Raw genomic sequence first — 16,459 nt, 5'->3', positions numbered from 1 at the left:
CACCACAAGTTTTTCCAGCACTCTTAAGTACCTGCAAGTGCAGTTGAGACCAAATTAATTCACAGAGTAAATGCACAGAGGGCATTGCCCCTGCCAGTATCTGATCTCAGCAGTTTGCTTTATTCCTGTGGCACTTGGGTCAGCCACACGTGGTGTTTGATAAACCCTTCACTAATCTTGCTCTCTTTGTTGGTTTTCTGCTGCACCTGATTCTCCTGTATGATTCAGGAGCGATTGAAGATTTTTTTTATTTATTTATGTTACTGGTATTATGGATAAATTATTGCTATTTTCCTGATTGATTGTATCAATAATTAGCTCACCTATTAAAGCGTCAATATTATAAACACATACAAAATATAAATACACACACTATAAAACCCACCCCAAGTATGCCCCCATGGATACTTGGAATTTGAACTGTAAATTAAGCCACCATGGCAGAATTTGAGACAAGATAAAGGTGGTACCACTGTCCAAGTGTCATCTCAGACCTGGGGGAGGTTAACAAAGCTGGAGGAGACCAATATGCCTCTGATAGTGCCCACAAAGAATGCAGAATTTATGGGCCATGAGGGAAGCAAGTGAGCTAAAATCAGTTGGGATTGGGTAAAAGGTAATTCTGTCAGGGGGAGACCAGGACCCACCAGCTCCTGCTCAAGTCAAGAAACACATCAACTCAAAAAAAGAGAAAGACTGAGCAAGGAGAAAAATAGCATTGGAAGGGAATCATTTAACCAAAAGAATAAGAGAGCTGTGTGGCTAATTAGCATCAATTTCTTTATTTTCTAAAATGTATAAATAGTGAAAAGTTTTGAACTTCCTTGAGACCCACCAAATCAAGAAGTCCAGGGTGAAAAAGGACCAACAGGACACCACTGGATTCACAGGTGAAATATTTCTCTCTCACTCTGTTTCCTCTCTCCCTCTCTTTTCTATTCCTATCTCTCTACCTCACATTTGCTGTTAAATAAAATCTGTGTTACTGACTTCCAGACACAGTCTCATCTGCACCTTCCAGCAGAGGCATCTCTTGATATCAATACCCCTCAGAATTAATTTTTAAAAAGGACAATAAAGAAACTGAATGGTTTGTTTTGGAAGAGACGTTTCAAGGTCATCAAATCCAAGCCCCAGCAAGGAGCAGGGACATCTTCAACCAGGCCAAGCTCCTCAGAGTCCCTTTCAACCTGGCTTTGAATGTTTCCAGGGATAGGGAACCTATCACTTCTCCTGGAAAGTTGTGCCAGTGTTCTGCCACCCTCTTTGTCAAAAACTTCATCCTTATACCTAATCTAAATCAATCCTATGTCAGCTTGAAGCCTCTTGTCCTATTGCAACAGCCCCTGCTAAAAAAAATTGTGTCCCATAACTCCTTTATAAGGTTAACATGTTTGTTTTCCTCTCTCTGTCTGCTTTTCCCATCTGGTTTGATACCACTATTTATGTCATTTTAACAGCCACTCTCCTCCCCCTCTGCACTGCATAGATTTTCAGGCTGGGAAGGAAAACAAACTCTCTGTAAAGCACAGTGAACACTGCCACAGCACCACAGGTCTCCCAGGCTGAGGAGAACTTCTCCAAAGGCAGGTGCCATGTGGAGCATGTTTATCTGCTGGTGCTGCAGTCTTTGCTGTGCCTCCAGAACACAGGGGCTTGGAAAACACGAGCTGCTCTCACACCTGTTTCCTGCTCCACACACACACTTGGGAATATATTCAAGTGTAAGCTTTAGGGGAAGCTGAGGAGCCCTAACAGCACGAGGCATTCTGCTCCCATGAGCAGAATGAAAGGCTTGACTGAAAGGCAGGCTGCTGATCTGGTGCAAAAGCCAAAAATATCCCAGTTATTAATAATTATGAATCACAGGGAGAAGAGTGAGAGGGCACAGGCTCCTCAACTGCTTGCACAAGTCACACTCACTACTAGTAGGGGAAAAGAAGCAGAAAGTCAGGAGCAAACAGGGAAAAGCAGAAGGGAGAAGCAAACATGGTGACTGGATGTTAAGGGCTTTAACTGAGGAAGTGGTGTCCCAAGGGTGGTTTTCCTGGACCTGACCTGGCCATACCAGAGCATATCTGTGCAGTAATTATCTGGATCACCATCCTTTCCCTCCCAGCTGGCTGCCAGAAGGCTGCAGAGCCCTGAGCCCAGGCATTCTTAGCCAGACTGTTGCATCTGCTGCACGGTCTGAGCTGCAGTGTCTCAGTGCAGCTGCCCCTCTGCCTTCCCAGGGCTGAAGGAACTGCTCAGGGGACCCACAGGGACCCCACTTCAGCCCTGAAGGAGGGAAGGATGCAGCTAGGATGGACCTGTGCTTCAGCAGAAGGAGCTGGAGGGGGCACAGACCCTCAGGGGTTGGCAGACACTGAAGTCCCTGGCAAAGGGACAAGGGAGGAGTCTGGGTTTGCTGTGGGTCTCTCTGTCACACAGAAGGTGATGGGTGTCTCTGGTCCCTCATTTATTGGCTTCATGACCCTGTGAAAGCCATTTAAACATAAGAAGGTTCATCTAGCTCTCCTCCACAGGGCTGTCCTGAGGATAAATCCGTCAGGCACTCAGGGCCAGGCCTGTCTGACTGGAAATGATGGGAATGAGGAGCCCCACATAAACTCTATAAGCACACACACAAAGAAATACAGAAAGCAATAATCCTGAATCACAAGTGATGGTGAATATTCCACTAGCCAGGCTTTTTCCTCCTGAATAACATCAGAACCTCCTGCAAAGTGGCTGATTTCCCAGAAAGTTATCCTGGCAACTCTGGCTCTTTCCTAAGCTCAACCCCTTCCTGAGATAATACACAGGGATGCTCAGCTCTCTGAAATCTGCCTCCATGGGCATGATCTTAATGGATGCAATAAGAAATGCTGTCCTGAATGCAGCACATGCACAGAGAGAGGGTTTCCAAGGCATTTGGAAAGTACCATCCATAAAAAGCTGGAAGTGACTTGCCAGATCAAGCTATTCCACTGTGCCACAAAGCCATGGTTTAGATGGAAATTGTCATCTGGAGTATGTGTGGTGACTTCCATGCAGCAGCAATAAAGCTTGAATCAGAGATATTCCCACTATTTGAAAATTCAGATTCTGTGCAGAGTGGGAGGTTGCAGACTTTAACATCCAGTTCTGAAAATTCTGTACTTTGACCTGCAGTGCTTAAGCTGATGAAGACCAGTGACAGGTAACATTTGAGCAATTAGTGTTAAAAAGAACAAAAAGAGAGTCTTTGAACAGGCAGTTTCCTCAGCATTAGCCTTTTGGAAATGGCCCAGCAAACCCTTAAGGGCACAGGCTTGAAAGGACAAAAGTATCATCATGATCAAAAGTGACTGTGACCTCTTCCTTCTTCACATTTCAGTCAGTAAAGAGAAAAAGGGAGCACACACTCCAGTCTTGAGAGGCTTTTCCAGGTTTTGAGTTGAAGACTGAGTGAAATCCCTTTTGCTGCCACAGTAGAGCAGATGGGATCTCTTGTCTGCACCCTGGGTTTCATGGAACACAGCAAAACAAAATCTCCTTCTCTGGCTTCCCTAAGCTGGGCCTCCATATTTCCAGGGATCCTACACCTCCATCAAAGCCAGGTTTTGCCCCTACCTGACTCTGCATATTTCAGTGTAATAAAAATAACTAATGGTCCAACTCATCTAACACTGAAGTCAGAGGGAGAACAAGGAAAAATTGGATAAAAGACATGAGATACTCCATCTTCAGAGTGGTGTTTTATTACCCTTTGCTCTCCTGGTGAATCTAAATCCTCATGCATGAGGCTTATGATTACACCTAGTGGGGAAATTCAGATTTATGTTAGCATAGAGAAAGAAGACCAAGTTATAATTTGTATCATGTGGCACAACTATATTCAATAAATGCAAAGGACTGCAGGATCTGACCCCTTGTTAAACAGAGTCTATACTTCTATATTTTAAAACCAATGAGAGATCCATTATTAATGAAGAACAAAGACAAAAATCTGAGCAGCTGGTGCATGCACAAGCTATCCTAAAATAGGTTCCTAACACAGGTGAGAAGAATTATCTTCTGGAAGCTGATTTGAGGAACCTTTTTTAATCCCAAATGCATCAGTGCAAGCACTCAGACCACCCACACTTGTTCCTGGAAGCTGTGTGTGGATTGCTGTGAGCATTTCCAAGTTGGGCAGGAGTCTGAGTGAGCGTGATTGAACGGGATATCAAGTTTCCAGCATTGCAAATCCACAGCTGCAGGCAGTCACCATGTAATCTGAGTTAGCATCCAATTAGCAGCCCCCATCCAGCTAGAACAGGAGCAGCAGCATTTCCCTGTCTGCAGCCTGGTGTGCCCACTGAAGGCAGAAATGCTCTCATCAAAAGAAGGGTCAATCTTAGCAGAGCACACAGGAGGAGATCTTATCTAGCTCTCTCTCTGTTGGAAACCAGCATTAATTTGGGGAGAATAAGGTTTATCTCACCTGGCAATTTGTAATTACACCATCATGGCTTGCTGACAGCCTGCTCTACCACTAAAGATGTTATCCTGGAGTCTTTACAGGAGAGACAATTCCAAAAGGAAACTCATCCCAGCAGCCTGAAGTGCCTGTATCAGGACAGCTTCTCTTTCATCAGCCTAAAAGGGCAGCTGAGCTGCAAGAGGTACTTTTAAAAGAGGCTAAAGTGGGGTAAGATGCAACTTCAAAACAGAAACTCCTTGTTAAAGTTACACTTAGCACTTCTTAGTGCAAAAACACTCCTGATTAAGCATTGCCAAAAAACTAACTTTTGCAAGTGTGACTTGACTCTGATGGTGGGATCTCAAGGACACTGCATCCCAAGGCACTGAAGTTGATGTTTATTTTATTGCAAGACCTCTCTTGTAGTGAAATTATTCTCTAGGTCCAGCCATTTAAGGATTCCCCTAATCCTGAATTAATCCATTCTGCTGAAACCAATAGTATTATTCAGGGAAAAAAATGCCTGAAGTTTTTATTTATGAATAACCAGCTAACTAAATAAACATATAAGTAACTGGGGTGTGCATATGTGTCTCAACACTCAAAGACAGGTTTGATAGAGAAAGGTCATGTCCATGTGAAAATGATATTACAGGCTTGGAAGCACTGACACATTTCTGAATGTCTCTAGTGCAGGAACTAATGAAAATAAAATTCACAATGCTGGGAAAAAAAGAACATTTTCCCCTAACAAGCATAGATAAATACTTGTTTTTCTACACCAGAATTCACCTGTGACATCTCATAATTGGAGCAGGAAGCCCTGCAATGGCAGCAAAAATTACAGCAAAATCTTCGTGCCTTGCTGGTCTGATATCTTTGGTCTCCTAAATAACACTCCCCTTAAAAGTGACCAGCTGAGTTGTTATGTGCCCTAACCACTACAACTATTGCTTAATTGGTCTTCTAACTGTATTTTTGATAGACCAGTAATTGTCTCCAATGCTGAGATAATGCAGAGAAGTAATGCAGTCACTCCTCTAGTGTTATGCCATTGTTCTTCATCACAAACATGTTTAATTTGCCATACAGCATGTCTTTATGGATTTTTTTTTTAATTGGTTATTCGTATGGTTCTCTGAGCAACCTTCACACACTGCTTCCAGTGCAAAGTGTTAATGGAGAGCCAGTGACTGAGTGCATAAAGCAGACAGGCTTCATTTGTCTCATGTGCCACAGGGAGATCAGTTTCAGGAGGGACAGGAGCATCTCTGGAAACCCTACATCACCCAAGCATATATAAACTCACCCACAACATAGACAGAGTTTTCTGATTCTTGACTGAGGAATTTCTTACTTTCCCTGCTTTGTGATTAAACTCTCAAGGACCTGCACACCTTGGGTCTGTCAGAGCTAATAACTCCAATTTTGGATGTTCTCTCTGCCAAAGCTGGACCTCTTGCAGTGGTGGCACATCCAGCCAGGTGGCTTTTGGTGACAGGTGAGTGTCAGAGGCATTCATTCCCCTTTTGTTTTTGTAAATAAATTAGCTCCTTCTCCTGCTCAGTGTTCCCCATCCTAAATGCCATGGATGTGCCACAGAAGGTCAGGGGAACAGATTCTTATTAATAGATCCCTTGGTATGGATTAGAAATGACATTGAAAAATCTGTGTTTGTAAAGATACACTTGGGTTAATTGTAGAACAATTTGGTTACACAGGAAAACAGGTATGAGGCCATTTCAGCAGCCATTTCTCACAGGACAGGTGAGAGATCATTCTTATCTTTTTGGCTGATAAATCAGTATATTGGACACTTTGCTGAGGTGTGGAAGACCCTGCTTCACATTCTTCAAAACCAGTCAGCAAATCTGCCTGGATGTCTGGAAGAACACTCACTGAGCTGTGACTTCAAGCCACTGAAAGCCAGGCTGGGACTGCAAAACCAAACATGACTCACTGAAATAAAATAGGTGAAAATCCCATGCCAATTCCATTTCCCCAGATTCCACAGGATGGAGTTCTGCTGAAACAGGAGCCAGGCTAAAGCAGCTACTCCAAAGCACCTGAGTAAAATTCTCTCTCCAGAAGAATAAAGGAGTTTGTGGCAGGGAAAAGGAAAGGATGAGAATAGATTGATTTAGCTGGGTCCCCTACAGAATAAAAGACCTTCTAGTACTTTATTTCTGATACAAGACTTGGGTAAAATAATGGAGCCTGTGTCATCCTGGTTTTAATATTGTGCACCCTTTAAAATGTAGATGAGAATCTACCTTTTCAGAAAGGTCAGCTGTGACTCACCCACTATTTTTATGTTGTTCTGCAAATTGTTACAGTGAATCACTGTGTACTTTCCCTCACATCCATAGACATTTTATGATTCTTCATCCCCTGTCCCCCAAAGTAAAAGCAGTCTAGACTGAGAAACGCAGTGGGTAATTTGTTCATTTTATGTGGGAGGAAAGCAAAAATACCTTGGAATTGTGAAGAGCATCTGTTTTCCTTAAGCCAAGGTTTCCTATGGAGCATAAAGGTCAAACCAATTTGATTCAAGGAAATTTCTACCACCATTAATTTCATCTGCCTTTTGCTGCAAACACTTGAGTGAGTCAGAAGAAAATCTGACTGAAATGAGCTCACCAGAAAGTCTGTGGGCTGCTGCTGAGGTGAATGTGAAACATCCTGAGCCCAGCTGAGCCTTAGGAAGGAAGTTTTTCCACAAATATAAAGTATAACAACACATTACAATATTTGAGTAACACATCATGAGTCAATGTGCCGTTCATGTATTCTGAGATTACCACATTAAAATGATATTTTCAGGCTCAACAGAGCCAGTTTGTGGGCACCATCAGTCATTCCTGTTGATTTCATGGAGAAAAAAAATTATTTGACTTTTTTTTTTTTTTTTTCTTTCTTCAGCTCTTGGTACTCAACAGGTATGTGCCAGATAGAAAGGTGCAAGAAGGGATGTTAGAGTGGATAAAACAGAACTGATTGTTGAGAAGCCAGTTCTACTCTATTATAATCCATATATATATACATATATATATGGATATTTTTTTTTTTATCTATTTATCTTGACTGTAATCACTCTAGTTCTCTTTTTAAATTCTGTTTATTATTTTAAATTGTGTTTATCATCTTGAGAAGATTTCCTCTCAGGCTACTGTAAATATAAAATCAGTAATATGTGGGAGTTTTAGGTATGCCCAGTGTTTGGGCTTGTGTATTTACCCAAAGAAAATATTTACTTTTCTTGAGTATTTACACCAATAAAATTGGATCCCACAATGATCTTATGCAGTGTCTTTAAACACTAAGAGGCAGACAGCCAGAAAGAAAGGATTGATAGAGTGCAGTAATTGCTGTGATTTAAAATTCTGGAATAAAACACGTGAACCAAGCAAAGCTTTTCTTCTCCTGAAAAGCAATATTTTTATTATTATTTTTATTGAGTAGAAAACCCTCAAAGTTCAAGGATGTATGGATAGGTTACCTATATTTGATTTTTACTTCTTAAAATAGCCCAGCTGTAAAGCTTGCAGGTTTTGTGCATCCTAGACAAGCACTCACTAATTTTTATAAAATTCACCCTGTGTTTACAAAACCTGCATAGGAACTCAGGGAAAGTTTGTGATTTAGATGACTGTATTAACTGCATTAAGGAGAGTTAAAAATGCCATTTCATGTGCTTGCAGACAGGATGGAAAGGAGGGGCAGTGAGATAGATAAAAATTAATCTTTAGCATCTGGAGAAGAACATCCTGTGCCTGTTTTAAAGACCAGAAATGCTGGATTTGCTTAAGGTGTGAGTGACTGAGCAAAGTCTCAGTAGGAGTCTCAGAAGAGAAAAAGGTTCATGGATGAGACTAATTCTGATGCTGTGTGAAGATTTGTGGTTCTGCTGTTTATATTTCACATTATTCTGGCAACAATCTGAAGGATGAAACAAGTAAACCTCCCCCAGATTCCTTCACAGGTTGTAGCAAATACGACACCTAGAGAAACATTTGTAGTCAGAAGCTCTGTTTCTTACTAGAGCAACATATTTTGACAGGTTTTAATGCATAAAAACTGGTTTTGGGGTCTTTAACTGATTGTAGTAGTCAACCCTTAAACCTCTGCTATTACTTTTTGTAAGTGATTCCATTAACATATGTTTGCTACAGAGAATACATGGGTAATGCTAATTAGGAGAGAGAGGAAACTGAAGATTTTCTCCTGTTAAACTATTAATATTATTTATTCTGTGCATTACAACAGCAGAGATGGAGGCACCCTTGAGCCAAGCACTGAGCAAACAACAAACATTAGAAAGTCCTTGCCACACAGGACCAGACCAGCTAATTGAACAAGGCTGAGGAGGAATTGGACAAGCAGCTGATGTGAAAACCAAGCCTCAGGTCACATCAGAATAGAGCCATGTACAGAGAGTAAATGCCATTTTTTTGTTATCAGCTGCAGCCACTGAGCCAAAGGAGCTCCTGCAACGGGACATGGAAAGCAGGATAAATCATTAAAGGGTTTTGTGGGGTTGGGAGCAATTTTCACCAGGAACAAGATGGGCATCTGCAGTGCTGAAATGATCTGTTGTAGAACATAAAGCACTGTAATGACAGAAGGACACTTTCATTGCTGGGCAAAAAAAAAATTAAATCATAAAAGTGAAATTGAGGGCATGTTTATATCCGGAGGAGCAGGGCTTGATCAAAAGTAATTAAGATCAATTCTTCAGGTATTGTCACTAAACTGTTAGCAACAAGAGAAAGGAAACACGTTTTAAATGATGCTATAATTCATAACATTTGGTGGAGGTTGTTCTCTTTTAACCTAAGCTATTCAGTTAGGAGAGGCTTACAATAAAATGGAACAGATTCATCCATCATTAATCAGATCAATCCCAAAGAGAGTGCCATCATTTGGAGTGTGCTGTACAGCAATAAAGCACAGTGACATACCAGAATTGACAAATATTATTAATCATTTGAAATGGAACATAAGGTGGTGGCAGCTGCATCTATGATCACTGCACTTAAAATGCAGCATTCCCCTTCCAAATGTAAACCAAATTGCTTGTCTTTGACAAAGAGGTCTCCTCAGATGCCAGCAGCAGCCCTTCAGCTCTGTAGGTGACCATGTATTAACTGGGGATCCATTTCCAGAGCCACCCTGAGGTTGTGGGTGGGTGCAGTGTGTACCCACAGAATGAACTGGGGAGGGAAAGCTGAGGTGAGAAACCAGTGAGGACAAGTGCAATCTCACAAAAGTAGGGCTGCTGTAAAATCAGACTGGAAATACTAGCTCTAGCCTTTAAACTAGGCACCTTCATGCCTGCTCACCTTCAGGACCCAAGCCCTGTCTCTGATGTTCTACATGACCAAAGGATTTCTGTTCCAGTCTAACCAGGAGCTTGGATTGGAATTCGTAGGTGTGAAAAGCACTGACTGCATGTGCCTCTTCTGCTCAGAAATGAAACACCTGCTGGGCTGAGGGGGAGCTCTACAGCTTGGAAATTGCAAAGAATGAGAAGGGAGAAAAACTGCCCACAGTTCCTCAAAAAACAGGAGTGAGGAGGCACACCACACTTTGGTTTGGACTTCAATCAGGGAACTGTCATGCTTTCCATACAGTGCAAATTTAAATTGTGGAACCTCCCCTGCTGCAGGTCAGAATTGGGGTAAAAATGGGCAAAAGTGTATAGGAAGCCAAGCAGGAGAAGTAAAAGTGATAGTCCAATGTCCATACCGAAAAAAACATTGTACCAGTAACTGAGAATTGAAAGAGCATGTGAAGAACAATCTTTTATATTTTTTCTTCCACAGCCACAGTTGATGGTGTCAAGGGCAGGATATGGGTCTGGGTAGCTCAGAAAAACTTAATCTGTTCTGGTCTCATTTTACTCCCACAGGAGCAGAGATGTCTTTTCCTCACAAACAATTTTAAGATAATGGAAATGGCCAGCACCACTCCTGCTGCTGACTTTTGGTTCAGAGATTTTGCCTGAGTCTCAGAAACTCTTCAAATCACTCTGAAAATAATGGGGAAAGTCCACATTTAACTTAGATGATGCACTTTATGGCTCACTTCCCTTGGGAAGAAAATGTTCAGAGAATAGGAGCTATGGTAGTGTACAGCATTAGAAGTGATAATATTGGGCAGGAGCTGGAGTGCTTCCAGTCCATACAAGTAGAAAAAATTCAGAACATTGAGTCTCAGGTCACTGACTCAAACCAAAAGTAATGACAACTGCAGTGAGGGTAGGAAATAATCACTGAGACTTAATAAAACCAGATGCAGTGTTATCTTTTTCTTCTTTTATCTACTCAGTTTATCAAAAAAATAAATGGTGAAGGGACTTGCAGCTGAATCTGAAAATGCCAGTCAGCAGAGAGCTGTCTAATCCAGCAGAGAAAAACTTCAGAGGAACTTCAGGGTGGTGGAAGGTTCCTCACCAATACCTCTCAGCAGTAATGTACAAGCTTGGAACAGTGAGGGTGATTAATTCCTGAAGCAAATTTCCAGGAAGAGAGGCAGAATGTCCCTCAGCTGAAGGATGGAGCCATTTCTAGAAGATTTTCTTCAGTGCTTAACAGATGAGTAACTGGGTGAACTTTATGTGTAAGTTGCAGGAGGTCAGACTAGATGATATAATGGCTCTAAAACCTATGAATGTATTAAAAATTTATTAGCAGATGGAAGTGGTAGCAGCATAATCCTGAGCCACTGCTGTGAGCAAGATCTAAATACTGAATTCAAGCCTCCAAGCTTCCTCAGAAACATGAGCCAGCATTTGCTGCAAGCCCAGCAGCAAAGCTGATAGTGAAGCAGCATCTTCTGAGGGCACTGGCACTGCCTCTTGCTGGAACAGTTCTCAGGTCTGGTCTGAGATCCTCAGGCTTTACTGTAATGTGTGTGATCATAAAACCAGGATGGCTCTGCCTGTGCCCTCTGCACCCTCCTGTGTCCCTGCTCAGGGCAGGCTTTGAGGCTTGAAGGAAGATGGCCAAGCAGAATGATAGAGATAATTCTTGTGATTTCCAGAATAGAAAAGTGACCTCTGTAAAACACAGCCTTCTGCCCAAGCACCCCACCCTGGGGGTCACCAGGGCAGAGGAAATAATGCTTTTAGGATAAACAGCTCTTCCCTCTTCATCTGCCTGGTGGAGGTCTCGTGGTGCAAGGGAAGGTTGTGATGCTTCCAGAGGGGGAGGAAGGCAAAAGGGATTGCCCTGAGCTAGGGAGGTCCTGTTCCCCACAGAGGAAAGGACAGAGACCCAAGCCCCACACTCAGCACAATAAGGAATTGCAAGAAACCAGGGAAGGATCCCAGTTTTCCTGAAGGTGTGGACCACAGCCTGCCCAGAGAGGGGTGGCTGCCCCATCCCTGGAATGTTCAAGGCCAGGCTGGATGGGACTTTGGGTAACCTGATGAAGATGTCCCTGCTCAGAAAGCAGAGTAGGACTAAACACCTTTAAAAGTCCCTTCCAACCCAAACTGTTCTGTGATCCTGTGATGGCCTGAGCACATGCTGGAGAGAGTAGTTAACAGTAAAGAATTTGTAAATATACCTCTTTGATGAGGCACTTATAAAGCAGACTAAAATACAGTTTTCATGTCTTTCACATGTCCAATCTTTTAACCATCTGCCTCTGAAGAGCCCCTGAGTGTCCCAATGCAAAGACCTTCTCTGTTGGGCTGGAAATCCTGCACTGGGGAACCATGGTGAGAGGCAAAATAACCCAGTATCTCATAATGACAACAGCAATTTAAAGCAGGCACTCAAAAACAAGCTTGAACAACTGAAAGCCACTTTTTAACAATTTTAAAATGTCAAATTCCTTCTGACATTACAGCACAAATACAAAAGATTGGACCAAATCCTCCAATTTCTTTCTCTTTGAAAAGCAGAGAAAAACAAATTCCCTGTTTATGTCTCTAGTGCTAAGAGAATTACATTTGTATATTTTTAAGACCTATTATCTGACCTGTTATTCTTACATGTAAATGTCACAAAATACCAGCACACAAACTGAAAAAATAATTTTGTCTCATTCTGCATCTTTTATCAATAAAGAACAATGGGTTTTTTCCTTTCTCTTTAATTACACTCATAGCCATCTGCCTTACACTGTGGATAAATATGAGATGAGCACTACTGAATGGCAAACAATAATACTTCTTTACAAATTATGATGAATAAAGAGGAAGATGAATGTGTACAGATAGTGTATCAGCCTAATGGACTGCTTTCCAGCAGACATTTTTTGTGTTCTTTGCTCTACTGCATGTAAAATTAAATCTCCAGTTCTGTGCCACAGACACTTTTGCATGAGAATAAATTCATTTTTTTTTCACTGAGGAAGAGACTGGTTCAATTAAAGGACAAATTATCCCCTTGAGCCTGAGTATTTCTAAACTGTGAACTCTTTGGAGTTTTTATCAAGATGATCCAGTAAGCTTGTGGTGCTTTGTAAAGTTTTGACAATGATTTGAATATTGGAGTTCTGACTGCAAATCTCATCTATTCTCAACAAAACAGAACCACCAACATGACAAGAACAGAACTCCTGGTCAGTGAGACCTTAAAGAGTGCATCTTATCATAAAATCCTCTTTTTGGACATAGCAGATTCCAAGTTAGAAGTAATTAGATTTTTTTTTTTTTAAATCTCTTGTTCTGTGTCTTTTTTTTTTTTCTTTCACTCTTACAGGAACCTTCTGCTAATCCCTCCCAAGCTTTTACTTTTACAGCCAGGACACCAAGGAAAACACACACAAGTACTTGATATGTATTCAAATGCAGGAGTGTATTCAAAGTCATGACAAAAGGTTCATAAAATAACCACTGTCTTAAAGAAAGGAGAGAAATCTTAGCTTTGATGTAAAATTCTGGATGGACGTGCCAAATATGAAGTATTGAATCCAGTCCTGCTCCAATCCTTAGAGCCCCAGATTTAGCTGACTCCATTTCAGGCTGTTAAGTGAGAGCAGTTTGGAAGTTCTTTCAGGGGAAAACCAGACAAAATGAACAAAACAGGGTGCAGAGGGTGAGTCTGATATTTAGGACAGAGGTGCAGCCCTGTAGCAGGGCTCACTTTTCATATTCACTGCAGAGGAAGCTCAGAGTTGCCTTTCTTCTCATGGGGGGGTACATTTCTAATTATTGGTGGATATCAGGGTTTTCTGAGTATGCTTGCCCTTTTACTTTTCTATATGAGCAGATTACCCAAGGTGCTGCTTCTAAAATATACCACAGACCTGAATATACCACAATACACTGGTGACAAAAAGAACCTGGTGTGGGCTTTTTTTACCCAAACTGGGATCTAGGCACTCGTTGTGACCCTCACAGAACACACCACAAATTCAAATTTTGAACAAATTGAAACAAATTTGAACATCATTCAAAGCATTGAATTTCGAACAAATTCACAGCATACCAGAGGCTTCTCCCTCCCTTGGGGTGCCAGACACCCCAGCTGTCCTTGGAGCAGTCGGTGGCACAGGCTCAGATCTGCAGGAAATGTCATTCCTTGTTTTCCCCCATCTGGAATTCCTGAACTCTCCTGCAGCCAGCTCTGGCTTGGGTCTGTCACTCGCTGTGCTTTTCACACAACATTTCATTTTGACAAATTTAATCTCCTCTTATTTCAAACACTTGTAACTTGATTTAAAAGACCTTCTACCAGTATCCTAAGCACAATATTACTAAAGCACATTATTGGTTTACCAGAGCAACTTTACTCTCATTTCCCTTTTCCTGTGGACTCTCATATCAATGGTTCCAAAATACCACAGCTATGGGTATTGATTTCTCTCAGCTCTGTGCAAGAAAGACAAGACCATATCTGAAAAAACCCTCAATACTGATTTCAAGTCTGGAAGGTTTTTGCTGTGGTGAATCTGCCTTGTTGGCTGTGCACATATGAAGTGGAAGCATCTTCAGAACCAATTTTTAAGTCTTCTGTGCTTTTTTTTCTTGGATACCATAAGAAAAGAAAATGAAGAATGGAGATAGACCTCAAACTACAAAGAGGGATTTTAAATTACTCTCTGTTCTCTCTCTCATACATCTCATGCAGCAGCATCTGAGGAGCCAAGCACAAACAATAATAGCAATGCTGGTGCTTTTTCCAGGGACAAGGCATTTTGCAAATATTAATCTAGAGAGTAAAGGAAACAACATAAACAAATATTACTAAAGGGAAGGAGAGAAATGACTGTAAAACATATGCATAGGAAAGTTAAGTCATTTTACAGGGACATTGGAAAAGAAGTCTTAAGGAACATCCTGTATCAGGAAATACATTCTCTAGTTCCTCATCATTATTTTTCTACATGAATTTATACAGATCTTCCTTAAAAACAAACAGGCACTGGGACAGTTTGCTGGAGCAGCTGTGGCTGCCCCTGGATCCCTGGAAATGCTCCAGGCCAGGCTGGATGGGGCTTGGAGCAGCCTGGGACAGTGGAAGGGGGTGGAACAAGATATTTAAGGTTCCTTCCCTTAACCCAAATCATTCTGTGATTCTGTGATTCTACATGGAAATAAAATCATGACATGAGTGAGGGAGAGGGACATTTACTCACAGAAAAATTGAGTGTTGCACAGAATTGTAGAAGTACTTAATCATCTCAGTATTTGGAGAATTTCACATTGGGTATTTGGATCATCTGATTAATTGTTTCTCTATTACAAAAGGGACAAAACCAGTAAAGTGTAAAATTCACCTGTTTTCTGCTCAGCTGTCTAAATTTTAATAAAATCAACATTTGTAGAGACCTGAGATTCCTTAGTTAACCAAACACTCAGAGAGTTCTTGCATTTTCCTCACAATAGACTGAAATATCTACTGAAAATCAAGGTAACTCAAAAAATATCCAAACACTTTTCACTGTATTTAACAAAAAGGCTGCTTCAAGGAAAAGCTTTGAGTCTGGTCTTTAAGATGCAAAAATAAAAATAAATTTAAAAAAAAGAAGAGTCACATATTAAAATAACTTTGGTTTGATATATCCAGAGGAGGTTGACACAAATTACCAAATCCAGACTTAGTCAGCTAGGCTGCTCTCAAACCTTCACCTTGCTGGTCTTTTACTCTACTAGGTCAGTTTAATCATGCTTTAGGTGAGTTTAATAAAGCACTTGAATAAAAAGCTCTACTAGCAAGTCCTTCTGCAAATGTTATTTGTTTCTGACGACTGTTGAATCAGAATTCTTCTATACAGAATATATTTAATCTGATTATACTGGAACAGGTCAAAGGAGAGAGAATTGAAGAAGCATTAACTTTTTTAAACATAATAAAACTCCATCCTCTAAAGCTTTTCTTATTTGGAATGAGTTTTCAGTTTTCCATTCCTAGGAGATTATTCTCACAAGGTCATCTAGAATTTGTGGACACAGTCAGAAACAAAAACAAGAATTTTTGGTAACTTACTTGGCTGTCTTGCTTACAGGCATTTACTCCCCAGATTTTGTTATGGGCTAAATTCTGTTCACAATTTTGAAACCAGCAAAGGTCCAAGGGCCTTACAGTGAAGGAGGGCAGGTTTAGATTAGATATTAGGAATAAATTCTGTGCTGTGAGGGTGGTGAGGCAGTGGAATTGATTGCCCAGAGAGGCTGTGGACTCACAATCCCTGGAAGTGTTGAAAGGATGAGTTGGAAGGATCTTGGAGCAGCCTGGGATAGTGGCAGGTGTGGGAACAAGATCATCTTTAAGCTCCCAACCCAAAGCACTGCTCTGTTTTCTGTGATTCTCTGCATTGATGCAAAGCTCAGCTTGTCTGAGCAGCTGAGCAATTTGCCCTGATTTCATTACCCTGTGATTTGCACCATGATCAGGACTGAAAGCAGAGAAATATGGCAAAAGCAAGCAAGGCAAAGCCACATAGAATTTCAGAAAGGTTCTTAGGTGCTGGTTCCTGGCTTGATGCTGTTGTTAATGAGTCAATCAAAAGGTCTCTGGAGCCTGCAATAATTTACTCCACAGCTCCAGTTTTCAGTGAGGCTTCATGGCTGGG

This window comes from Oenanthe melanoleuca, chromosome 4 (genome assembly GCF_029582105.1).
Source record: "Oenanthe melanoleuca isolate GR-GAL-2019-014 chromosome 4, OMel1.0, whole genome shotgun sequence".
Lineage (NCBI taxonomy): Eukaryota > Metazoa > Chordata > Aves > Passeriformes > Muscicapidae > Oenanthe > Oenanthe melanoleuca.
This window is presented reverse-complemented; position numbering follows the sequence as displayed.